The sequence below is a fragment of the Carassius auratus genome, chromosome 28 (assembly GCF_003368295.1).
Source record: "Carassius auratus strain Wakin chromosome 28, ASM336829v1, whole genome shotgun sequence".
Lineage (NCBI taxonomy): Eukaryota > Metazoa > Chordata > Actinopteri > Cypriniformes > Cyprinidae > Carassius > Carassius auratus.
In genome coordinates, this window is record NC_039270.1 from 21,722,069 (window position 1) to 21,749,781 (window position 27,713).

General features: G+C 39.9%; 1 long non-coding RNA gene and 1 pseudogene across 1 annotated transcript; both read left to right on the top strand.

Annotated features, from left to right (window-relative positions):
- Window positions 1-2,547: 2,547 nt before the first annotated feature.
- LOC113047141 (uncharacterized) lies at window positions 2,548-4,632 on the top strand. The gene is made up of 2 exons (XR_003276220.1): window positions 2,548-2,577; window positions 3,596-4,632. It is a non-coding gene; the product is annotated as an uncharacterized LOC113047141 (long non-coding RNA).
- A 1,599-nt stretch (window positions 4,633-6,231) lies between these two features.
- On the top strand, window positions 6,232-27,690 carry LOC113047142 (proline-rich protein 12-like; annotated as a pseudogene).
- The last annotated feature ends 23 nt before the right edge of the window (window positions 27,691-27,713 follow it).

Sequence of the window (27,713 nt, forward strand, 5' to 3'; positions counted from 1 at the left end):
ATAAATCTGTTTCTTAAATACACTTAGGGCTTAACTATTACTCCAGAGCACCCGTAGATCGATGATTTTCAAGTGCTACTTAAGTTACGATGCTTTTGGGAAACAGACCGTGATATTAAGATCAGTAGTATGATCGTTTTTTTATGAACTTCTTAGGCTTACGATGCTTTTGGGAAACAGACCGTGATATTAAGATCAGTAGTATGATCGTTTTTATGAACTTCTTAGGCTTACGAAGCTTTTGGGAAACTCAGCCCAGTTTTTTTTCAACATTCATTCAAATAGTAATGTTTATTTCGTGCTGCAAATATTGAAGAGGAAAATATAATTGATTCATATGCAGTTACCAAATTATCTCACTAAATTAAGCATAAAAAGCTTTAAAAAAGACGTTTATTGTTGGTACGTAGTTTTTTGCATATATGTCCGGAACTGACTCGCTATGACAGACTCCCTGTGATCATAAGGCTTCAGTAGACATCAACACAAAAGTAGGCTACTATATAGTACCGACTTATTTTAATAGACATAATACTTGAAAATGAAAATGTGTCAAAACAGTTTAAAAAATTTCAAATAGGCATATATAAACGTATTAATTAATTATCAATATATAGGCTATTAATTTGAACATGTAGAGTAGCCTACAAGAAAATGCTCTTGTAATAAGGAACTGGTGCTCTGCATTTAACCCATCCAAGTGCACACACACAGCAGTGAGAAGTGAACACACACCCGGAGCAGTGGGCAGCTACAGATCCAGCGCTGGGAGCAACTGGGGTTTCAGTGCCAGGGTACTGAGTTCAGGGTATTGAGGGTGGAAGAGAGCGCTGTTCATTCACTCACTCCCACCTACAACTCCTGCCAGCACCGAGACTTGAACCGGATACTTTCTTGTAAGTAGTCCAAGTCTCTAACCATTAGGCCACAAACTTGTGCAAACTTCTATGTCAAAATCAAATTCTCCAGTCAAAAACCCTTACATGATCTATCAATATCAAACTTTGGCCTCAGATGACAAAACCTACAGTACAAATACACACACTACAATTGTTTAGCTTCCTTAAATATAATAAGTTATCTTTACTTAGTTGTTATACTTACTAGGTTTTATTAAGTTACACAATTTGCTAATTTTAAGGCGAATAGAACAACATGCTGCAATGAGTAATTCTTAAAATATTCAAGTAGCTACAACAAAACAGATGACATTAATTCACCAGTGAGAGGCAGCAGTGCGCTAATGTGCAACAGGAACAAAACAACAGAAGAAGAAATAAGGACCGTGAGCATGCGCAGCAAGCAAAGTTTTGAAGCTGCGTCGAATTTGCTTAAACTAAAAAGTAGAAATACTGTTTACATTTCACCTCTGGACAAAGAATGATTGATTACTTCTACACAATAATAATAAGGTAAGTAAAAAAAATAGTGTGTGGATGTATCTTTCTGTGTGCTGCTAATTTGAACTGACTAACATTTTCTCCTTGTCAGCACCAGTGTTAGCAACAGGGAGCAACGATCTTTGCTATTCTGCTATTAGAACAAAAACTATAGAAATACACAACTTGTGGCACATTTGGGTAAAGGTAAAAACTTTTAAAGACTTTTTTTTTATTTCATTTCTCAAATTGAAAAATGTTTTACTAGTTAAAAATGAAAGCATGTAAATTCCGAAAAACAATTCAAGAACATGCAAGAAGTCGTCAATATGATCTTTATGTGCCACTTATAGTATTAATTGTTAACAGTAATCGTTTGCAAAATTTCCTCTATAATTTTATAACACTTGTGAGGCTTTGGCCACTTTTTAGGTTAAAGTCATTTTTCAGTTTACAAATGTATTTTCATCATTTTAATACAATCATAGTCATTGCGTAACCAGACTAAAAGGTTTAAACTGAATGAGCTCGTTATTTTGCAGTAATTAATTCTTTGCTGTGTTAAAAAACACAGAGTACTGTAACAGAAGAAATGCTGCCTTTGAATTGGTTTTATTACTGATGCCTCAAATAGAGATGTATAGAAAATTTATTTCTATTGTTAAAAATGCAAATATCAAGAAATGAATGTGTCCTTGTTCTACAATTCACAACATTAGTGGAACTTGATTTAATATGAAGAATTATTTTTCATATTTAGGAAAAAAAGCTTGTGTCATCTGTCTTCTCTGAGCAGCGCTCTTGTGATCACTGGTCTCAGTATAATAAAGGTGAGATATTTCAACAGCAGTAGAGCCGTTTTTGACTCAATCATGTGCTATGTTTTATTTGCAATTTCAAATAATTTATTGCAGATCCAGAATACCTGTAACCATATTTCCGTATTTGTAACTGTGTTTCTTTTCACATATCTAAGAGTACACTTCACATCCTAGAACCCATAAAATGTATGATGCTACCTTAAATGTTTAATAGTTTTATTATATTTATTAATAATATTTAAAATAAACAGCGCTTATTGACTTCAATGACTTCTTTATTGACACTTAGAAAAGATTTGACAGAACTACATACCCATCTGAGGCCTACCTGTTTTAATTTCATGATCCCCCGGATACTTCTACAACTAACCTGCTTGGTAAATTCTCATAGTTAGTAACACCATTTTAGAAAAAAAATGCCTGTGTATTTGCTGGTATATTACTGAGATACCTTTATAAAGATTAATGTTGATTACATACCTAGTTCAATCAAAAATCAAAAACGTGCCATTTAATCTCCCTCCTGTCAATCTATTCCATAAAAAAACTGTGCATCTTCCTGACACGGATGAAGATATTTAACCCAAATCTCTGACACCCAAGAAACCATCAAATCAATCCATTTGAATGGAGCCGATTAATCTACTTTTTGGGCCAAACTGTTCAATGAATTGTAAGGAGAAGTTTCAGTTATATTTCGACTTGAACTCTGTTAGGCATGGACTGGTGAACTGTTCTTGATCCAGAACTCTTATCTGAACACACTGAACGTGCTGTAGAAAGCCTAGATGGTAGTCACTGCTCAGGGTTGGTCATTTGTTTTTGCCTAGCCACCAGTTTCTCTGCAGCTGGGCAACATGCTATTTGAGTTAAGTAAACTAGGTAATACTAAAATTAAAAATAAATATTTAATCTTTCGTAACGTGGGTGCTTTTTACATCAGGTTCGATATCTTAACTATTGCATTACTAAAGCAATGACTGACACATTTATGTTGCATTCAAAAGAGCTCTGTTAACACCCTAACAGTGAAAAATTAAACCATATCCGTATTAGCACAGAATGGAATGGTTAAGCATTGAGAATTAAGAATGGTTTGGCCTGACAGTGGAAAAGAGGCTCAAATCTTTGAAAGAGACGTAATTGCTATATTATCAAGTGTCTAATATTTTGGGTAAATAGACATTCAGTTAAAGGACAGAAATTTATTTAGCTGAAAATGTCTTTATTTGTGTTCTGAAAATAACTTAAAGTCATGGGTGAGTAAATGATGACATGAATTTCAAGTTTGGGTGAACTAACCCAATGTTATGGCAGTGTAGGCAAGACAGAAAACACTGAAAACTGATCATCCACATTTCCATGCTAATATTGTTTTTATTTGGTTTTATACAGGTGTCTGATGCTGATGCAGTCTGGGCACTAGTATCTGTTGGCTTGCTGACTATCACTGACGATGAAGTACTTCTCCAAATCTTGACCCAGTGTCTTCTGCCATCATTGTTCAGGGTAGTACTGCAAAGAATAGTCTCCAGGGTCTGCCTCCAACATTTGCTTCCCGACCACCATGTGCTACGCTTGCATCACTACATGTGGGTTACCCTGATACTGTGAAGAAAACCTACAATATGATGCTTGACTTGGGACAGAAAAAAAAACATTGGCAACTTGTGTGGCCAACTCATTGCCGTATTTAAAATCATTGTACTGCTACCTCCATTGTTTAACATAACTAAAAGCAGATTGTTTTTGCTTTGTTTCAAAATTTTTGTAATACGAGTTAAAACTACATTGAAAAAAATATATCATCTTTAACTTTGAACTGTCACTACATTTGATTTAGGGTAATTATGTGTGTGAAGAATAGAACATTGTTGTCATGAATTTGTAATAGATTTTTGAAGTATTTAAGTTACTAGAGTAATGGTAACTTTTTTTTTTTAAAGGCAATTGGTCAAAACTAGATTTCTGTTCAAGTAAATACAACTTAGAAATTCCAAGTTGCAGGAAATGTTACTTGATTTAGCTAAATTTAAATGAGTTGTTTGAAATACGTACATAGTATAATGTACTTAATTTAGTTGTTGGAAATAGTAATTCTGAGTTACACGTTTACAACACTTATAAATAAACCTTTGTTAGTACAAATTACTATTCTTATTTCACTTTACTTGTTTTTTTTTAAGGTTTACTCATTATAATTTACAGTGCAGACAAGCACATGCCCAGTGCACACTAGTGAGATAAATTCAAAACACTGTAATTGTAATAAAGTACTGTAACTATACTGTACTACACTGTGTGATTCTTTCAGCTCTCTCTCCAGTGCTAGGATGCATTTTTAAAGCAGTCACCTGTGCTACTGAATGCTTGCTTATGGATAATTGTGTGTTATTTGAGTTCATACTGTGACAATAGAGTTAACTATTTGATGTGTTTGTGTTTTATGACTGATACTTTGGAGAAATCATAAAAAAAAATTGTAATGTGTGTATATATGAATATTATAATTTCTAAACTACTAAATTATTAAAACATTACATGATTGAAGTGTTTACTCATGGCCCATGGTCCATTGTTAATTTCGAATTTGGCCTTTGGATTTAACTATTAGTGCATTAAGACATTTTTCAATTTATGTTTTCTGGTGGACAAAACACTTGAACCTATACAAATGTTGTCTTTTTGGTTTATACTGTCCTTATCTTGGTGCCATTATTTATATATGATGCTTACAAGAAAGCTGTGAATTGGTTGTTCCTGGTTGTTGTTTTACATGTGCACTTCTAAATAACATTGTAAGTTCATTGATTAGATATACTGCAGTTTAATTTTAATTTTACTCATCATATTTTCGTCAGCATCCTGAAGATTATGAAATATGTGGGGATTTGGAGGAGCTAATTGTTATAACATGCAGGTTTTTCTTTCTTTTTGCTCCCAACAAAAAAAAAGGAAAAAAAAAAACACTTAACTACAGCACTTAAGGCATTTGACAAAATCACACACACAAATGGAAAAAAAAAAGATATTAAAAAGGACAAGGCGCTTGACGTCACGTAGCTTCTCACGCGAGAAGGGGGGCGACGAAAGTGTCGCGCTTCTTATCACACGTCTTTGGTCACGGCAAGGTACGCGACGATCGACACGATGATTGCTTAGTTTGCAAATCAAATGCATAAACCACACCCCATAGTACGCACGAGACTTCCAGACAGACTGCGTATGTGTGAGAGTGTGACAAGCGAGTCGGCAGAGGGGGGCGTGTGTGGATGGGTTTGTGTGTGTGTGAGCCTGTTAGTCCACTCTTAAAAATGGCGTCTTCTTGGCTAAATACCTGAAAATAGCGATCTGAATCCCGTGCGTTGGTTACAATTTTTGTGAGATTTTGAAGCACGACACTGGTCCCTTGCATAATTCTTAGAATCTACCTTACAAGACACTTTGTTTCTGACGAGGAGGTAGCCTACCATTCTGTATCCATGGTGTAAATATTTGGGGCGCAACAGCTGCATAAAAAAGAAAACGCGCGCTCGGTTGACCATTATTTATAGAGACCTTGTATCTCACCTTTTTTGTGGCAATGCAGTACGCGAAACACTGAGAAGAAATATGCTACAATCAAGCACGTGTCGTAGTTGTAACAAGCAGAATTAGACATGCAGTGCATCGGCCGCGTTGCTGTTTCTGCTACGAAGGACAATAGGCATCGAGATATATAAGAGGGCAAAAGAGGGGAGGGGAGGAAGAAACCGGATTTTTTGAGGTGGCGGTGGTTGGTGTAATACTTCACCCCCCTCCCTCCCCCCTGTATCCTCCATCTCCCCCTCCTCCTTCTCCTCCTCCCTCCATTCCTCTCCCCCTCAGTGCTGGTCCTATTCTTGAGGACTTGCTTGTGAAACAGGAGAGATAAACAGACATTGAGCGCAGAGGAAAGGACACGGGGAGAGATAGTGTGTTAGAATTTAGGAAATACCTCCCTCCCCTTCCCCCTGTCTATCTCTCCATCTTCACCCCTTGTCTCTTCTTTAATGGATAGAAATTATCCTGGCACAGGATTTGGTGATCTGGGCGCTGGAGCGGGATGGAGTTACGAGAGATCGGCGAAGGCAAGGTAAGGCGCCTGTGCAAGTACACTTCTCCCATGCACTGGATGCAGAAATATGCCTAGCTGGCTGTAACAATGCCCATGCCGACGGACGCAATGCAATGCATTGCATGTTCCCACTTTCGCTCTCAGTGCTGTGTTCATTCACCACTTCCATGCGTTATATTGTCGCTGGCTCTACGCACAGCCATCAGTATTGTCATTTCTGAAGGAGGAGGGGGTGTCTTGAAAATGCAAGGAATGCGATTGAGAGTTAATGCGTGATACGGAAGGTAGACCGAGACAGAAAAGGGGGAGAGGGGCGAAAAGAGGGGGGATGGGATGATGTTGCTAGCTAGCTTGCTAGCGTATTATCAAAAATGAAAAATCAAACCTTCTGGCTTGGAAGCTCTCCGAACTGGACATTGCATGCCGTGCTTAAATACACGCCAATTCGGCGTAGTGAGTAATGCGTGGCGCAAAACGCACGTTGACAAGCGTTATTTTGGAGGCAACCAATTAGGAGCAATCACATTTTTGGGGGATGAAATGGTCGCTAGCTACTGTATGCTGCTTTTCTCTGTACGTACGCGTATTTGTCTGTAAATCGACTAGGTTTTATTTTGAATGAATAAAAGATAATTTTTTTTAGATTTACTTGAACGTTAAATGACTAAATTCAGAGGTGAAGTTCCTTACGGTCAACATGTACTCGTTTACAAGTCACAACATTTGCTGTATATTAAACGGTGTATGAACAACCTCTAATATTAATTCATAATATAAAAAAAAAAACATTTCATAGCATATAGTTATAATCTATAGAAAAAAATACCATATATGTTGTTGAGGATACTGTCGTTTACTAGTCTCTTGGCAACGTACCAAATAGTGTGTAGTGCTCCTCAGTGAAATTACAGCGTGACCGAGACGTGCACACTGTAAACATAGACGTAAGACGCACTGCAAGCGTATATGCAACCCACCCACAGAAAACACGATCAATAAATACTTAACTGCATTATGTTTTTTTTTTATTATTATTCACAAAGATCTGAAACAACTAATAAAATGACCCGACAAAGCTTAGTTTCACATTGACTAGCCATTGAATCTCTGCGGGGGGAAATAAGCTTGCTCAAAAGGATTGATCCTTGTAGAAAGTGTTGCATTGCAATATTTAAATGTCAATGAAATATTCTGTTGCTACCTGAAAACGGGACTGTGACGGCGTCGTGCTCTACGTTAGTTACGTGTTTCCCTATTTTCGCGGCCTACTTACAGTTCAAAGGCGCACCGCTATGTACGTTATCAGTCGCCGTGACAACCAAATCAATCTTAGCAGCTTACAGAGCGCGCGTGCAATCATTCTTGGTGGCTTTAGTGTCTCGCGTTGCATGTATGGAGTCAGTCGTTGCCTACACTTCACTTGGGTGCACATCTACAGCATACTTTAGCCTATTGTTATATGGGCACGAAGTGAAATGTTAGGACATTTGATTTATTTATGATAATTTAGGTGTATTATGCGATACGGTGGATTCTATGCAATCTATTAGTTGTCTTTGCAGACTTTTTTCTGCTTTAAATAATAAATAATTTATTGTAGGTTGTATTTAATCCTTTTTATTATTATTATTATTATTATTTACACACATATGCAAATAAGTTCAGGTGCCTATTTGTTGTCTCTGTCATAATGTGTCAAGAAATCTCATAATTTGTTCATCGCAACACATTTGGAGTGGCTCCTTTTTTCTTACATGACAGGACAACAATGGGGCTATTCTTTTGAGCAATCATCCCTAGATGTGTGGAAACCCCTGTGTGTATGTATGAAGAATTCTAATCACACTCCTACAAAAGGAGCACAAAAGCTGTGTGTGGTCAGAGTTTTTCTAACATGTAACATTCCCCCGATATTCTGCAACACTGTATCTCTGGCTGATTCTTAGCAGTCTGAAGAGAAATTGTTCTATTTTCTGTCGGAACCTTTAATATTGTGTTTCTGACTCGAGAGCATCTCTGTAGAATCCTAGGCAGATTGATAGAATCCAGAATCTTAATGAGGAGTTCAGGCTTATGATGATGGACAAGCTTCAGTGCTGCTTCTGCTGCTGCAGAGGCTGAAATGCACCCGCCGAATAAAATGAAATAAAATGCTTTTGTATTGTATCTTCTCTCTTGTAGTTTTCCGAAAATTGCTTCTGCTTTTGAAAGAATATTAGATAGTGAGACTGCTGCTTTGGGTCATTGGAAGCATAGCTATTATGCAATGATGAAACACTGGGAAGTGGTAAATTAGCATAAAATAAAATAAAATGACACTATAGGGTCTGTGTAGGACACCACATTTGGCAATATTGGATCTTATGTTAAGAAATGTTGTTGCATGTGTTAATATTAAATGAGAATAAGCTTATAAAATTATAGCACTGTTGCTAAGCAAGACTTCTGCACACTGAATCTTGGTTGTGAAGACGACAAAGGCATACTCCATGATGACAAGGTTCCCCAGGCCCTATGTCCTTCGTAGGGCAGCATACATCCAGCACACACATCTGTACAGTCCTAATGGAGATTAATGGCCGTGACTGAGTTCCCCATCAGGCTGTAAACATTTTGCACCTGTTGGGGGGGGGGGGGGGGCTGTGTTGAATTACTGCCTATGTAATTAGGAGCAGTCTTGTACAGTGAATTCAATCAAGCTTTCTAATTTAACCCTTCCCTTTGTTTTTTCTCCGGTTTCCTTCCGTGTGTTAGTTTATTTTTCACATTTCGCCTTTTCCCTATTATTCTTCTTTCCTCCATTATCAAATTATGCTCAATAAGCTCAAGAACAGGCACAATGGCAGGAGGTGAGAGGTTTAACAAGATGAATTGATTGACTGAAGGTGTAAGACAGCATGATGAAAAAAGGTGAGAAAGGAGAGGAGAGACCAAGAGGAAGAAATTAGTAGATGTAAAATAGTTCAAATGTATAAAAATCGAAATGTATAAAAATGAAATAGTAAATACATACATGTTTTTTTATATATATTAAATCGATTTGAGTCCCTATATATTTTTATTGTAATATCAATTAGATGTTATAATATTAAAACAAAGAAAATGTAATTGTAGGTCACTAATTAAATTGAAAAATCAAAACTATTGCTCATTCCTGCTGTTGTTAAATTCAGCATGAAACAGAAACCGTCTTCTCTTCCCTATTGTGACATTCACATTCATGTGAAATGACTTGTCGATTGAGAAAAAATGTTGGACGGGAGTTGTTTTTGTCTATTGTTAATTGAGTGGATAGTTGATTGTTGTTGTTTAATTGCTGCGATCGCAAATGAGTGACAGGTTGCTGGAGGGAGGAATTATTGTCCAGCCCTCACGCCGGTGCACACGTGATCAGAGAAGAGATGCTGTTGTGAGGTGGAGGGGAAGGAAAAGTTCATGTTCATGATTAAAAATGACGAGTGCAAATTCATTTAAAGATGTGCATGGATAAATAAAAAAAATAAAAACTAATGAATTAATTTGTAATAAAAGAATATTTAATAAAAATCAAAATAGACTCTCAAAGTTGTCTCATACTTTTGAACCCCACTGTTTGTACAATATCCTTCATTTTACCTTATTCTTGTGAAGTTAAACATCTATTCCCTGATCGTCTCTGCGCTGCCTCTTTGGGATTAAGAGCCAATTACTGTCTAATTCTTATCAAACCTCACATTACCACGAGTGAAACTGCTTTCTTTGGTTGCACAGAATAATTATTTCATGTACATGGATCTCACATTTGAAGAGAGTACTGATGCTATGATCATTATTTATTCATGATGAGAAGACATTCAGTTGCAGGAGCAGCACTTGCTTGTCGGGATTCATCATATGTGTTTATTTTTTATTTTATTTAAAATATCCATTTCATAACTTGATGGTCCTTTTTAAATGCGACGTGGGGCTTTTTTTCCATGGTAGCCTACTACTATGACTCTTAACCATTTTTAAAGCAGTGACTCAGCTTATCTACAATTCTTGCCTTGTTCTGCATAACCTGAAATGTAGTTATCAATAGAACCAGTATCAAACAGAAACAGCAATGTTTCAAAACATCATAAGGGTACTTTTGTCATGACACTGTATATTATCTATTATGCCAGAGGTACAATCAGGGAAGCAGTTGGCAGCCGGGATGTGCGCTCTCACTCATGCATTTAAATGTTTAACCCAGTTCATTAGAGCCTTTATCCAGTTAATTACGCGAGTCTTGTGCCTCCAAGATGAGGGTGTTTTTAAAAGAGATGGACATGCTCCCAGATGGAACCCCCTCAGGATGGACATCAGTTGTCTTTGTCACTTTTATTACGGTCTTTTGAGAGATGCGTATTCTGGTGACTATACAGAGCCCAGGAGTCTATTTAATGGAGAATGACAACATAAATCTAGTCTTGCGTCCTGTCCGGACTCAATTGGGAAGCATATAATGTGAGGCTGTGCATATAGATTGGACAGATTTATTTATGTAATTCTTAGAATACTACAGTACAATCGAAGATGTAGGTTTGAATAAGGTCTTTCGTTAATAGGTTTTAAAATAGATTTTCTGGTCCACTCCACTGCTTCTGTTGAATGACACCCACCCCCTCACCACGCGCTCACTCAGTATGTGGTGTCTGTGGCTTCCCACTCTGGTCTCCGAGTGAGAGGGATCTAGACTAACTGAGCTGTACTCACACTAAGAGCCTGTTGAGGATGGAGGGGAGGGGGTTACCAAGGCAATTCAGTCAGTGGAGGGCTTTTATCAATGAGTGCTCTGTGTCTTACCTCAGCAACATCCTAACCGCCATTGTCAACTGAACTGGCCAGTCTCTATGAAGGCGAACAACAGAGACAGTCTGCAAAGACTGCAAAAGACAGTTGATTGGCTGGCAACAGACAGAGTGGCCAATCAGAATGCTGAGCTACACTCGGTATCATTGCACATCTTGAAGCGTAGAGGTGTTAAATGTAAGACAAGGTAAAAAAATAAATAATGTAATTGTTTAGTCATTCATAAGTTGCATATAGATGAAGCAACATGTTTGCCCAATTTATAGAGAGAGAAGGCAATATTGAGAATGATTTGCTATGCTATGATTGTTAGTGTTATTATTGTTGTAGATAGTGTGTCAAAATCAGATCCTGCTCTCTTTTTGAAGGAGGATGTGGAAGTGAGTAGGCTGATTAAAGAGCTAATATTTGCGTGTGGCTATGGTGCGAGGGATAAAGCCAAGCTGGGTCAACTGATACCCTATACAGGGATTTAGTATGAGTATAGACTTTTCTCTGAACTGGAGGGGGTGGGGGTTTGCAATGAAATGCATTCAAATGTCACATGGCTGACGTTTGATACAGAACAGTGAGTTATTGTTTGATTTAGTCCTCCAAAATTACTTTTAAATGAAGAAAACAAGTGGTTGATGTTTGAGCAAGTAAAAAGTAACATACACACAAAAACATAAAAGTTATAATTGGATTGTACAGTAATTTGGCTTATTATAAAATTATAAAATTAGTGATTATTTAATTAGATAATTAGTGGAATTTAATACTTGCACCCTTTATTTTTTAATTGATCAACAATACATTACAAAACACCTATTAAATTAGCAACAAACAGTGAACCAAATCAATTGTATAATCAAAATTAATTCATGGCGCAAATATATTTTATTCAATTTGATTGCCTTATTCAAAATTAATGTGTTATAATATAATGAGTGTTATAATATTTTATATATGTTTTAGAATATGTGTGTGTATATATATATATATATATATATATATATATATATATATATATATATATATATATATACACACACACACACATTATAATATGCCCAAATTTTACATTATGCATAAAATGTAAACAATTACTTTATTATTGTGTCTTTTCCTGTAAAATTCCCTCTGTTATTTGAATTATCTGTCTTTCAGTTTGGTTTATGGGAGCTCCAGATCCTCCCATCCAGACGCAGAACTCCTCCACCGTCAACCTTATGCCACACCACACCCGCTGCAAGGATATGCAACAAATCATCATCCAGGCACCTCTGGACAAGGCGGAGCATGGGGCACAGGAAGGAGCTTAGGTACGGTCAACAAAATTAAGTAGTTAATGACTGGGAAACCTCTGCTGATTCATCCAGCTTGTTTGAGTATAATGGTGACAGCGCATAAAAACATATTTCTTCAGAAATTGCTTTGATTTATCACTGCACTGTTAGACTTTATTTTAATAATCATCTCTCACAGGGCTCTCAGGATTGTTTGATACTGGACTACATCATGCCAGTCCCTCAGGACCAGATGCTTCAGTCATGAACTTGATCTCTGCTTTGGAATCCCGAGGTGCTCAGCCACCCCCCTCTGCCTCTTCCCTTCTCTCCCAATTTCGTACCCCCTCTTGGCAAACTGGTTAGTGTTGTGAGTTATTGAATAGAAAATTATGTAATTATAAACACATAAATAAATATATAGAATCGCCTTACTAACTGCTGGATCATTTTCTTTTTCCTTTGCTTTCTCTCTCTGTTGCTGTAGCAATGCACACTCCAGCCCCTGCAGAGCTATTCATTTCTGGTGCACTACCTGGCTCTGGCTCATTTCCCTCTTCCTCTGCTCTGTCAGCATATCAGCACCCTGCATCCTTCTCAGGGCGCTCCTTCCCTGGAGTGACCCCATCATTATCTCTGCAGGACACACCTACCTTCAGTCCTACTTCCAATGGTCTTTTGTCACCACATGATCCTTTGCTACACATTAAAACACCCTCCCAGTCAAGTCTTGGCTTTGACCGTCTTCTGTCTTCACAGAGTGGGACTGCTTCATATAGAGGGCCACAAGAGCCCACTAGTGCTCCTCAATCACAAGCACCTACATCCTCTTCAACACGTCATTTACCGCCTCAGTTTAACCTACTGTCCTCACAACTGCAGGATCAGTCCTCTCAACTCTACAATTCCTCTGTCTTTTCTTCTGCACACTCTCAACCACCACAGTCCCAGGAAAGAGCCATCCCCAGGCAAGACAGTGTGATTAAGCACTACCAGAGACCTTCTCCTGGACAGTCTCAACTATCTTCTTCCACACCTCATCCCCTACAACACTATCTTAGTTGTGGTGCATCAGGATACCAGCAGATATCCCATCATCGGCATGGTTCCTCCATAAACTGTAGCCCACTGGGTGAGCAGAGCCCATCATCTGACCCCAAACCCTCTCCCCGATCAGAGCAGGTATATCGTCCTATTATCCAGCCCCTGTACACCTCCTCCTCGGTCTCCTCCTCAGCTGGCTCGGGTAGTGGTATTGGGAAAACAGGAAAGAGTTCCAGTTCAAGTAGTGGCTACTCTTCCTCTGGATCTTCCTCATCTCGAACCCCTCATACTCCTCCTTCAGCTTCCTCCACCTCCTCTTCTTCCTCCTCTGCCTCTAATCCTAATGTCTCATCCAGTACCTCTTCTGCACCCTCAAGGCAGCAACCACCACCCCAGACAGCACCACAACCCCCGCCACCTCCACCACCAACAGTGTCATCCTCTGCTACGCAGCAGCAGCCACCCAAACCTTGCCTGTCTACATATGGCTCTCCAGTTGCTCCCGTGAAGCCAACAGCTGGTCAAACCCCACCACAGCAACAGTCATATTCACCAAGCCAGCCACCAACCTCTCACTTGCCCCAGCCATATGGAGGATTCAGTTCTCCACAGGCTCAGGATCTTGGTTCCAGCCTTGGGGGGTCAGGAAAAGCTTATGGAAATCTTGGAGCTACAGGGCGTTCATTTTCAGCTGAGGTTGTCTATGGTTCTGATTCAGGATATGGATCTTTGCCACCATCTCTCAGAGGGGCAGGGAGTCCCTCAATTGGCTATGGTGGTACAGGACATTCACCTGCACTAATGGTGTCTGGAGGTGGAACTGGTACAACAAGCAGTACCACCGGATCTGGATCAGGTAGTTCAGGAAGCGTTGTGGGTGGTTCAGGTGGTGGTAGTGCTAGTGTAGCAAGTGGTGGAGGATCATACCACATCCCGGATTCCAGTCCTTCACCGTCAAGTAATTCTGGAATAATTCGCCCAGGTCTGCACTCTCCTGCCCCAACTCGTCCTGCACAATCACCTGGAGGAAATGGGGGCAACAAGTACCTATCTTCAGTTCTTTCCCCAGCATTCCTGGCTTCTCCACAAGGATACTCAGACACAGGGTGCCACCCCAGCAAACACAGTCTTATCACACAACACCGCCAAAATCAAAGTCTGATTCTGATATGCTTGGGGTAGAAAGATCTCAAGAAGAGGACGAAGAAGATGAGGATGACTTTTTGATTCAGCACTTATTGCACTCACAGAGTCCAGCACCCAATCCCTCCCAGCATCATTCTCAACAAGCTCAGCAACTAGCCTCACAACAACCGCAGTCCCAGTCCATTTCTCAGAGTGGAGATGGAGGGAAGTCTCTCTCTGCATATGATCTGAACAAGGCATCTGAAGAACGTTATCATCTACAGAGTGTTATTCGGGCTAATAATACCACCAACAATGTGGCTTCAGTTTCTGCTGGCTCTTGTGGTCCAGGCACAGGTTTAGAGAACCAGTTGGAGATGTCTCTGAAAAAGCAGCAGCAGACTAAGTCTGATAGAGTGCTTGCTGGAGCTGGTGCAACTGGAGGTCGAGGTGCAGTTGATTCTTTGTCACATACTCAATCCCATGGTCAACATGACTCCCTAGGTTCAGTGGTCCACTATGGCAGAGGAGACCCTTACACTCATCAAACACATCAACATCACCCTCCTCACCCATCGCACTCACAACACCCTCAGCATTCACAGCACTCTCACCCCCATTCAATGTCCCACTCACATATAGATATTAAGAAAGCTCAGGATCCTTCAGAAATACCCTACCTACGAAAGACTCCAGACTTGCAGCAGCGACAGACCCAGTCCTCCCTTGGGCTAATGGATTCTCCACCTGACCCATCTCAGCAAACCTCCCAGGCTCACCTTCTCCAGTCTGTCGTTTCTCATACCACTCGGAACAAGATGGACAACCAACAGACCCCCTCACAGCAACAACAACACCCAATGAGCCAACAGGCCATGATTGGACCAAATGGGGGATTAGGTACTGGTGGCTCTGGAGGAGTAGACACTCAGCCACAGGCCTCTCAACTTCAACTCCAGCTCCAGTCCCAAACTATGGAGGTCCACTTTGGACATGAGGCTCAACGAAACCAAAGCCAATCAAGTCAAAATTCTGTTTCACCACTAGACATGCTAGAGAGATCTCTCTCCAAGACAAACAGTCGGGAAGGGCCATTGCCCACTGATAGAGTGGGTGCAAGAGATGGGAGCACTGCTGATCATCAAAGACAACAGCAACAACATAGGATGTCCTCACACCATCTGTCCCACCACTCTCAACAACCAGCAGCAGAGCTTCATGATTTCTTGTCCGAGTCCGATTTGAGCATGTCAACCCCCTCTCATTTGCATCATATGGCCTCACACCATCCATCCCTTCATTCCCACCATCAGGCACACTCTCACCATCAACATCATCACCAGCTCCCTCACCACATGCAACCAGCTTCTGGACCTCCACAGCACCAGTCCCAGCCCAGGGAACAAGAGCCACAGCTGGATCAGGTCAAAGAGCATCAATATGACACTGGTAGCCCTGTGGGAAAAACAACTCAGAATCAGGGTCAAAGCCAAGAGCAGCAACAACGGTTCATGCCACTGACATCTATTTGTTTCCCAGATTCTCTTCTCCAAGAAGAGGATCGTTCCTTTTTTCCAGGGATGGAGGACATGTTCTGCTCTGAGGACTACAAGGCAAGTTGTACTGGGGGAGTTGGAAGTGCAGGACAAGGGGGTCAGGATGGAGTGCCAGAGGCACGTGGAACAGTACAAGATGGAATGGATGCAGTTAAAGCTACAGGTGGTGGAGGGGGAGGTACATATGACATGATGGGTCATCATGGTGATCAGGGGTACGGACAGTATTGTCACAGCTTGTCTGAATCTGGCAATGGTACTATGCACTTAGATCTAGACCCCTTGAAATCACATGAACTCCCATCCACTGTAAACACAGAACAACTAGGCTTAATTCAGTCTCAGGGTCCAGGCCTTGGGATGGACAGCACGGGACACGTAGTGGACGGAATTGGAAACAAAATGATGGGCTCTGCAGGTGTAGGTAGTGGTCCTGGCACAGCAGGGCTCACCTCACCAATCTTTTGTTCCTCTAGACCTAAAAAGCTTTTGAAAACAAGCTCATTTCACCTCCTTAAACAGCGAAAAGACCCTAATGCCCAATCAATGGCTAAGAAGAACTATGCTCAAGAATATGAATTTGAGGATGACGAGGATAAAGCAGATGTTCCAGCTGACATCCGCTTAAACAGCAGACGTCTTCCAGACTTGCTTCCTGATCTTGTTTCCAGTTGCAGAAAGTCTGGAAGTGGTTCAGGAGTTGGCAGTTTAAGTCCTTTGATGGGTGATTTAGATTTCTGCAACCCCTCAGGGTACCCATCCCTTGGACCTCCTCCACAGCTGCTCCCACATGATGGCCCAAAGAAAAGGGGGAGGAAACCCACCAAACCTAAACGTGAAGGTCCACCAAGACCTAGGGGTAGGCCACGTATTCGGCCTCTCCCCGAGCCTCCTTATTGCAGGAACATGATGGGACCTGGTGGAGAGAGTAAAAGGGGCCGTGGGCGAGGAAGAGGGCGTGGAAGGAAAGATGATCAAATGCTAGAAATGCACAGAGACATGAACAAGGGGCAGAATTACCAACAACAAGCACCTCACCTCCATCATCAACCACAGTTACAGCAGCACATGCACCACCATCTACAGCAACACCAACCACAACATATGCACCAACAGCAGCATCTACAAGTACAACAACTTCATCAACACCATCAACAACTTGTACAGCATCAGCCTCAGCAACAATACCAGGAACCCATCAAACCAATCAAAGTAAGTCAATGTTTATGATTTGCACCAATGGGAAGAATTATGTTTATGGGAATGATGGATCAATGAAACTGTAACAAATGCAAAAGCATGGTTGAGTAAAAACTTAATTAATTACTTAATTGTTTTTCTACCAGATTAAGCTCCCTATTCCTTCTATGCCCTCATCTGACTCCCTATTGAGGACAGACTCACTGTCTAGTACAGATCCAGTTTTGTCTGATGGTTCAGTAGGATCTGCACCATCTCTTGGTTTGAGCCCAGGACCCACTAGCAGTGTGGATATGAACAGAAATGATATGAGCTATGGTCAGGAAAGGATGAAGCAGAATCCCCAAGAGGTAAGTCTTAGCTTGCAAAATTTGTTTTTAAATAACTACAGATGTTCTATGTAAAATGTAGAGCAAATGGCAATTCTGTGGTATTTTAGGATATTATTTGTTGCAATGTCTGTACCCTTTCATAATCCTTATAAAGATAAATTGGTGTCTTTAAAACATTTGCATAAAGATACACCATAAAATCAGTTCTGACTATCTCACTTTTTGCAGACTATGTGTCCAAAAAAATAACAAACAATTTGCTTGTTCATATTGGATCTTTTTGATGTCCTCAGATGACCTGCAGATTTAGAGGCAAGTTTAGAGGAGGTCAAATATTTTGTGGAAGACCTGCCAGGCCTTGTTGGCAGCTGTGATAGATTAATTTTTCCAAAGCAAAATGCTTTGCTAAATTTGTTCTTTTTATTTAAAGCTGTTCTTTTCTTTTCTTAAAATTTCTTAAATGGATTTTTAGTCATTTTTGTTAGCTGTGCATTTCAATGTTCAACAATATTATTCAGCAGTAGAAGGGATTGGTGGGAAGCAGCATGTGAAATCAATTATGATTTATGCAAATTCAAAAGGATTTATACTTACTGAGCAGCGACCAAACTCACTATGAGGAGATGATCAGAAACCTGAGTAGGATCTTTCCAAATACAGAAAAATCTAGATGATGACAAAATGGTCTAGAAAGAAGAGTGTAAGAGCCAGTCTAGGGTGTTATGTGTAGATATGTGCCATTTCTTTATGAATGTATATGCAATGTTTATGATTTATGTATCTGCAGATGTCCTGGGAGGGAGACATGGATGACCAAATGACCCCAGAGGCCTGGGCCACCATGCAGAAGCTTTCCGGCTCAGTAAGTCATCAAGTCTTATTTTAGATCAGGGTAATTCTGATAGAAAACCTATTTATATTAAATGCATTTGGATTTCTTTCACACGCAATTATTTTACAGAAGAAGCACTGTTCTCAGTGTGTTCACTTTGCCACTAGAGGGACCAAACTACATAGACTAGGATGATTGGCAGGCCCCTCTGATGACTGAGTTCTTAAAAAATGCAATAAAAGAAAGGGAGAGCGCTGTTGCTAGGGTGGCTGTTGCTAAGGTTACTGATTCATAGTAACCATCATCAACCACCCTGCTGTTCAGTTAGGTGTTTTACCTCCTTCTTGACACACCTATAGTGAGAGAATGGGACTACAGAGATTATATAATATAAAGATGTTTATTAAAGAAGTACATTTTAATACAGTTTGTCATTGATTTATAAGCTGTTTTCTGGTTGTTCTTTCTTTTTCTTTCCCTTTTTTTTACTATACTTGCCTTCTGTGTAAAAATTTCAATGCTATTCAACTCTTTTTTGCTTGTATTTTGCCATCTTTCATTGCTCTGCACCTCTTGCTCACAGACAGAGGAGAAATCTTCAGAGCTGAAGTCGGGTTTTATAACTTCCTTTCTGGATTTCTTGAAAACGGGGAAGAAACAGCCGGGCACTGAAGCTCCACCTGTGGATGGGTGCACTTCCACAGATTCCTCTTCAGTAAAGGGAGGCATCCGCCCATTATCCCCACAACCACCTCCTCCTCCACCACCCCCTTTTGGAGAGAACGAGGGTGATGGAAGCCTGGGTCTCAGTAACTGTCCCTCCCCCTGTAAAAGACTTGACGAGGAGCTCAAGAGGAACCTGGAGACCCTGCCGTCGTTCTCCTCAGACGAAGAAGACTCGGTCAGTAAGAACCAGGACTTGCAGAAGAGCATCTCATCTGCCATTTCTGCCCTCTATGACACGGCCCACAGTCTCGCTGCCATTCCACCTCCTCCTACACCATCGCCGCCTACTCCGCAAACGGTGTCTCTTAACACACCCCCTCCACTCCCACAACCTGAGTCTGTCCCGTTCACTGAACCTGAGAATGAGATAAACACGTCACAGGAGCTGGATTCGCTCTCAAGGCCCGACCTGCAGGAGGAGGCACATGTTCCAGGCAAGGGTGAGGAATGGGAAGAACCTGTGCAGGTGCTACATGAAGACATACAGCAGAAAGAAGACAGGCAAACTGAATGTGAGGAGGAAGGAGAGGAGTTGGAAGAAGACAGAAGTGAGAAGGAGGAAGCTGATCAGATAAGGATAGAGGAGGGCAAGCCGGAAGAAGAAGAAGAGCCCGAGTATGAAATGCTGGGTGCTCCCAAGGTTGATGGTGAGTATATTAACATATCTACAGTCAGATATTACAATCAATTAAATATTAATTATTTTCTTCTTTCCTCAACCGTATTCCCTGTTTTAGGCACTCCATCTGAGCTTCCACCTGCACCCCCTTCTCCTCCATCTCTTTCTCCTTCTCCCCCAACCTCCTCCTCCCCATCACCTCTGCCTCCTCCTCCTCTGTCTCTCCCCTCCCCTCTCCCATCTCAAGAAGAGGAGGAGAATCTACAGCAGCAGCAACAGCCACCACTGCATAATTCCCTGCCTCCCAGCCCTTCTCCACCTGCTCTCCCCTCTCCTTCCCCTCCTCCGCCCACGTTGCCCCCCTCTGCTACACCCCCACCGTCCCCCTCCCCGCCTCCTCCTGAAGAGCTGCCCCAGCCCTCCCCGGCCTCACCCCCCACCCCCGAAGATGCCCTGACGCCTCAGATCACTTCACTGCACCTGGCTAAGAAACAGTCCAACACGGCCATCGCCGGAGAGAGTGAGGATGATGACAGTGAGAGTGGGGGGGAGGGGATCTTCAGAGAGAGGGATGAATTTGTGGTGCGCACTGAAGATATTGGTACTCTTAAGGTAAAATTTCCTGTTTGTTTGTTTTTTGTTTGTTTTTTTAAGTAGATTTCTGTGTGTAGAATTGATATGTAGATTTTTTGCAGGGATAGTTCACCCAAAAATTATTATTCTATTATTGCTCACCTTCATCTCATTTAAGTTCTACATGACTCGATTTCTTCTGTGGAACATACTAGAAGATAATTAACAAAACTCTTTGGTTACCAACATTCTTTAAATGATCTTATTTTGCGTCACACATAAAAAGAATGTCACACATGCAACCACATGAAGGTGAGTAATGAATGACAGAATTATAATATTTGGATGTACTATCCTTTTAATAATTGAAGTCGCAATTAAACGGAAATAGTGACAGATATTTTCTTCCGTAGTGCGATGTACATACGAGTGAAATAGATTGTAAGAAAAGAAAAGAATTATGGTGGGGACTTGATTCTGTCTGTATCAGGGATCTACAACCCTGCTTCTGGAGAGCTACTGTCCAGCAGAATTCAGCTCCAACCTCAATCAAATACATCTGAACCTGCTAATCAAAGTGTTCAGGGTTACTTGAAAATTATTGACCGGCGTGTTGGAACATGGTTGGAGCTGAGGTCTGCAGAACGGTAGCTCTCCAGGAACAGGGTTGGAGATCAATGGTTGAATCTTGAAATGTCGGTGTTTCAGTGAAAAATGTATGCTTAGAATTGATTACGGAAGGGCAGGGGTTAAGCAGAGTAAATGATTGGAAAAATCTGGTATACATCACCAGTCTGTTGTTTCTGTGAAAGGTCCAGTTATGTCAAAAAATGAAGCATGTGCATGGATGAATCGTCCACAATAAGATCTACAACATACATTTACAAAATAGATAAATAATTAATTTTTATTTACTGCCAATTTAACTAGATGCTCAATTCTCATTGCTTTTCTCAGCTGGCGCTGCAGACCGGACGAGAACCTCCTCCGATCTGGAGGGTCCAGAAAGCTCTGCTGCAGAAGTTTGCTCCTGAAATCAAAGATGGACAGCGGCAGTTTTGTGCTACCAGTAATGTGAGTGTGTTTTTGTACTTGATAAGAAATAATAGCAGGCCTTAGATGGCTTTCATGAAAATGTAACACTACACCACCTCTTGAAACTCATGCTCTCTGTCCTCTGTCACTCTTTGGCAGTATTTGGGTTACTTTGGAGATGCAAAGATGCGTTATCAGCGTTTATATGTCAAATTCTTGGAGAATGTGAATAAAAAGGATTATGTCCGAGTGTGCTCGCGGAAACCCTGGCATCGGCCCAGTCTCACACTGAGGTAATTTCACTCTAAATGCTCTTCTGGAGCTATTGTTGTCCCGTGCTATATTGCCGTCAATACAGTAGTTACTGTCAATCAAAGAGTTCTTTTGAAGAATCTTCAAACAGCTTGTTTCATAAAACAATTCACAGTGGCCTAGGTGTGTTAAAAAATTAATGAAACACAAAAAAAGTAGCAGAAATGTAGTCCATCTGACTCATTAGCAATATTCAAAGTCATCTGCATTCACACAATAGGTTTGTGTGAGAAAGCAACACAGTTTAAGTATTTATTCATTAATAATCTTTCAACTGCTGCAGCTCCGTAATAAAATACTGACGTTATGATAAGTGATCTGGAGATATGCTAAAGCTAAGGACATTTGTTTTCCAACCTGTGGCTTAGGCTTAAAGCATAACAGAATTTGATTTCCACAGAAACAATACTATACAGGTTTAAAACTTCACAAGGCTGGGTAAATAATGTCAAAATTTTAATTTCAGGTGAACTGTTAGTTTTATCAGTATCTTGTTGTTGCTAAGATGAATGTCTTTCCTTTCTACCAGACGCCAGACACTTCCTAAGCCACAACCTGTACGGAGCTTGACTCCACCTCGCATGGAACGAGAGGACCGAGAGAAAGACAGAGAGAGACAACGGGAACAAAGGGAAAAAGAAAAGGAGAAAGAGAGAGAAAGAGAAAAGGAAAGGGAGCGTGAACGAGAGAGGGAGCAGATCGAGAAATCTCGGAGAGAAAAGGAGAAAGAGAAGGAAAGGGAGAGGGAACTTGAAAAGCAAAAAGAGCGGGAGAAACTAAAAGAAAGGGAAAGAGAGAAGGAAAGGGAAAAACAAAGAGAGAAAGAAAAGGAAAACAAAAGGAGAAGGAGAGAGAGAGGCAAAAAGAAAAGGAGAAAGAGAAGGAAAGGGAAAAACAACGAGAGAAGGAGAAAGAGCAAGAGAAGGAAAAGAAGCTCCAAGAGCGACAAACTCAAGAGAAGCTGGAGAGGAGAACTGCCGTTGTGGAGCGGGGGAGGGTCAAAGAGGAGAAAAGAGTGGGAGAGAAGAGGGTTGACAGGACGAGGAGCAGACCTGTGAAAGTAAAGGCAGAACCTCCTCCTAAAAAGAGGAAGAAGTGGCTTAAAGAAATGCCCTCTTCATCTGATTCCGACTCCTCCCCTGACCCGCCCAGTGAGGATGAAGGTGTGTATGGCTTGCTTATGTGTGTGCAGTATACTGTGTGTGTGTGGTTTTCCAATATTATGCAAAGCTATGAGCAGCTTCATTCAGTGTTACACTTTAGATGGGTTAGCAAGATTTTTAAATGTTTTTGAAAGAAGTTTCTTATCCATTTATTTGATCACAAACACAGTAAAAACATTAATAATATGAATCATTGCATTTAAAAAAAAAACAAATATATATATATTTTAATGCATTTTTTGTGTGAAAGCAAAGCTGAATTTTCATCAGCCGTTATTCCAGTCCTTCAAAAAGATTGTTGGTGCTCAAAAAATACATTTTTGTGGAAACCATGCTAATTTGTTTTTCAGGATTTTTGATGAAGAGAAGGTCAAATAAAAAACAACAACACTGCCACATTTGAAAATGTATTACATCCTCGCTGAATAAAATAATTCTGTTCTTTCAACAACAACACAAAATTATAATCTTACTGAACGCAAACTTTTGAATGGTGGTACCATGGTTTGAAGTCCCATGTTAAAACCGTGATTTGTAAATATGGTAATCTTTCAGTACAACTATATATATATATATATATATATAGTACATTGTATTACCATTCAGTATTTTCATACAGTAGTTCCAACACAGTATTTCTATATTAATTTTGTAATTTCACTCAAAACCAGCATGCTAGTATCTGCAAACTACTGTTCAATTTTACATATAGTAAAAATTTGATTGCTACAACCTGTCTATAAAACAGCACACTGTATGAGATGATGGACACTGAATTTAGTTTATTTAGCATTTCTTGTTCTGTGGAGCCAAAACTAAGCAGTTGAAGTGTGTTCTGCAATGTGTTCTGCATCTGTTCTATCCTCAGTATCCACACGGAGTGGGATGAACAGTCGAGCCATGAGAGAGATGTTCCGCAGTTATGTAGAGATGCTGGTCAGCACTGCTCTGGACCCGGACATGATCCAAGCTCTTGAGGACACCAACGGTGAGTGCACATCATTAGGTTCAATACAAAGTGCATGCGTGGAGGATAAGGGAGAGAAGGATGGAGAGAATAATGAAACGAGTTTAATAAAGTAAAGGAGGCAGAGAGAGAGGACAATGAAGTGAGGCTAGAAAAATCATGACAAGCAAAATATGCTTAGAAAAGAGGAGTGGAAAGTCACAGTGACTAATGAAGGCTGTTAATGTAAGTTCCATTAAATTAAGTTTTTAGGCCACTGATGTCATCTTTCCAGGCCTAAATGCAAAGATATCTGAAGAATGAACATATTATAGCAGTGATTAAACCTGTGCCTATAGATCAATTTGCAAAAAGCATCTAACATTATTTTAAACAGCATTTTTCTAATTCTTTTGCTAGTTAATTCTTACGGTTCAAAAATTAAAATTTTATTGAGATATTAATAATTTTATTCAGCAAAAAAGCAGCTAATTGGATCAAAAGTAAGTTTATATAGTTACAAATTAGTTTTTAATTTTCAAATAAATGCATTTTTTTTAAAACTTACTTTATATGCATAAAATAATTATTAAAAGAAAAAAGTAAAATTTTCCAGAAAAGAAAACTTGTTTTCAGTGCTTTTGTTTACAAAATAAAACAAAACAAAAATATATATTTTTTAAACCCACCCCCAAACCTAAAAATGAAAATTAAATATTTATAGTTCAATCATGACAACTCAGATTTTAGCATGGTGATGGATATGACAATGTTAATGTAACTGGTCTTGGCAGAATAGATCTGCTACGCTGCTGCTGCAAGTACAGGAACTTGCTACTGCCAATGTATGCGGAGATACGGTGCCATGAGTATTTAAGATATACTGCTGCTGCACAAATAGCATATAAAATAACCCACAGCAGATCTATACAGGTGGAGCTGGGGAAGGTGGAGGGCGCTGCAGGAATCACAAGTGAATGCTAGCCAGCCATATTAATGTGAGGCAGTAATGAACCAATCAGCTTGTGCCAAGTTGTTTAACTCTCTGAATATCATCAGTTACATTAACAACCCGTCAGCCTGCGCCATCTAGAGTTTCATGACTGAACTATACATTTAATTATCACATTGTAGGACCATTTCAATATTAACTAGTTAAAAATGTAAGATGCATATATTCTATAATCATTTAAACGTGAATCTTAAGTAGTGGTGTTTTTTAATTGAATTACTCAATACCAATGCATTACCACTGGCTCCTCCCCTTTTGTCCTCAGATGAGCTTTATCTCCCACCCATGAGAAAGATTGACAGTATCCTCAACGAACAGAAACGAAGGCTTTTAAGAAGGGTCAACATGAGTGTACAGCATCAGGTGACCCTGGCTTTCAGTGATACACAAATGCATTTCTTCTGAGTACTTTAGATGTCTTGATTTGTGTTTTGTGAGGAGCATGTCCGGCAGTCTCTCACTCTCCTTCCTTTCCCATTCTGTAGGAGGCACTGCACATGTTCCCTCAAATGACAGCAGACCCCCTAGACTCTGGAGCGGTTAAAGTGCACCTGGGTGGAGAGAGTTACAACCGTAAAACCCTCAACAGAGTCAAGAGGAGCCTTCCCAAACCGCAGGCATGTTTTATACACAACTGTTTCTCACATAAATAAGCCATTTAGTAAGAAAGAATACCTAGAAAAAATACCTAGAAAAAATGAATGTTGTTGAATTATAGGGGTGTAACGATGCATTGATCAAATGAGTAACTATATGATATGTCAATGCAATGCATAAAAATCTATATATATTTTTATAAATGAATAAGATGACTTGACTTGTTTGACTGTGAAACTATAGTTGCATTTGGTTAATAAAAATGTAAGTGGTTGTGTAAAATAATATCATTATATCGATCATAGGCCCCTAAATCTAATCAAATTGTAATAGCATCGCAGCATGTTTTAAGGTATCGGCAAATATTATATTGCTGGGTGAGAGAATTGATTTCAGATTGTATCACAACAAAACTTTACAATTAACTATTACCTATATTATATATGACAAATTACCATTCAGTATTTTCAAGAGTTCCAACACAGTATTTTCTATATTAATTTGTAATTTCACTCAAAACCAGCATGCTAGTATCTGCAAACTACTGTCAATTTCATTTAGTAAAAATTTGATTGCTACAACCTGTCTATAAAACAGCACACTGTATGAGATGATGGACACATTTGTTTATTTAGCATTTTTGTTCTGTGGAGCCAAAACTAAGCAGTTGAAGTGCCATTTTGCAATGCATTCTTCTGTTCTATCCTCAGTATCCACACGGAGTGGGATAAATCTAATCAAATTGTAATAGTATCGCAGCATGTTTTAAGGTATCGGCAAATATTATATTGCTGGTTGAGAGAATTGATTTCAGATTGTATCACAACAAAACTTTACAATTAACTTTATTTACCTCTATTGCATTATATGACAAAAACCTACAGGCATTTATTTTCAAGATTTCTCTTTGCTTGGCAGGACCTGAAGCTGTCGACAGAGACTTGTCGAATATACAGTCTTTATCACTCTCTCCATCACTACAAATATCACACATTTCTGCATTGTAAAAAAGAGGTATGAGGAAATATGAGCTTATTTGAGAAAAGCAACACTGTATCCGTGTACTAGCCCGTAAAAGCCCTCGCCTGTCTTTCTCCCTCCTCAGACGGACAGCATAGAACAGGCAGCGGAGGAGGATCCAGGTCAGGAGGAGGTGGTTCAGCAGTGCATGGCCAACCAGGGCTGGCTCGAGACGCTGTTCAATTCCTTCATTGAACTGCTGACGCTCAGCACCAAGGCTTAAGATTCAGCTGTCGACGTTCCTAGCACGTCCTGTTTTGAGAAGGGAGAAACTCCTCTCTCGCAAACAAAACCGGTGCACCTCCAGGTTGCAGGAAAATGAGATTTTCCTTTGCAGAATGTGTAAGAGCCACTGGCGGTTTAAGCTGTTGCATTTTAACATAAAAATGTTTTTGTAAAGCTTTCATTCCTCTCTCTTTCATTATGTGTCAGCTCCCTGCGACGGGAGCCACAGGGAGACGGTATGAAAACAAAAAAAACTAAAGCGCGAGATTGTGTAAAGACAGTTGTCTGCACAGAGACGAATAAAGATAGTGCCAAAGGGAACAGGGTTGAAAACCTCACTGGTCAGCAGAGGTGAGCTTTGAATGCTATGTTCCATGCACACTCTTACATATAAATATGTATTATGAACAATTATGATTTGTATTATTTATACATGGACATTTATACATGGTTACCTCCCAAAGCCGAGGCTTTTTGCTGTTATTATTTTGAATAATGCTCATGTTTTATGAGGGTGTACATGAAATGGCCCACCCGTAACCCCCTATTCTCTCTGTCCCCTAAGCTGAAGGACAAGGCGGATAAAAAGAGCGGGGTCAAAGCAGTGTGTAGTTCCTTTTTTTGTCAAAAAATAGAGCAAAAGAAAAATGTATTTAAAAAAATAAAATAAAAACTTTCTGTTTGTTCTTTAAAAGAAAAATGCGGAAAAAGAGGTGTGTGTTCGTTTTCTCAAAGAAAACACAAAGGTGCAGAGGGATGTAATAGTTTTAAAATGTGCAAAATGTCTGTGTTTACTGTTTGTTTTTTTTATCTGTTGGTTGTTTACTATGATAATTATTATTGTTATTATTATTATTATTATTTTGGAGGTTTGCTTATTTCTCTCTTCTGTAAATATTGTACAGTTGCTTCAGTCTCTCTCTCTCTACTTGTCCCTCATCTGTACATGAGTCCTCCTGTATTTGACAAACGCAAATAAAAGAAAAGAAAATGAGTTTATGAAAATGATGCATTTTC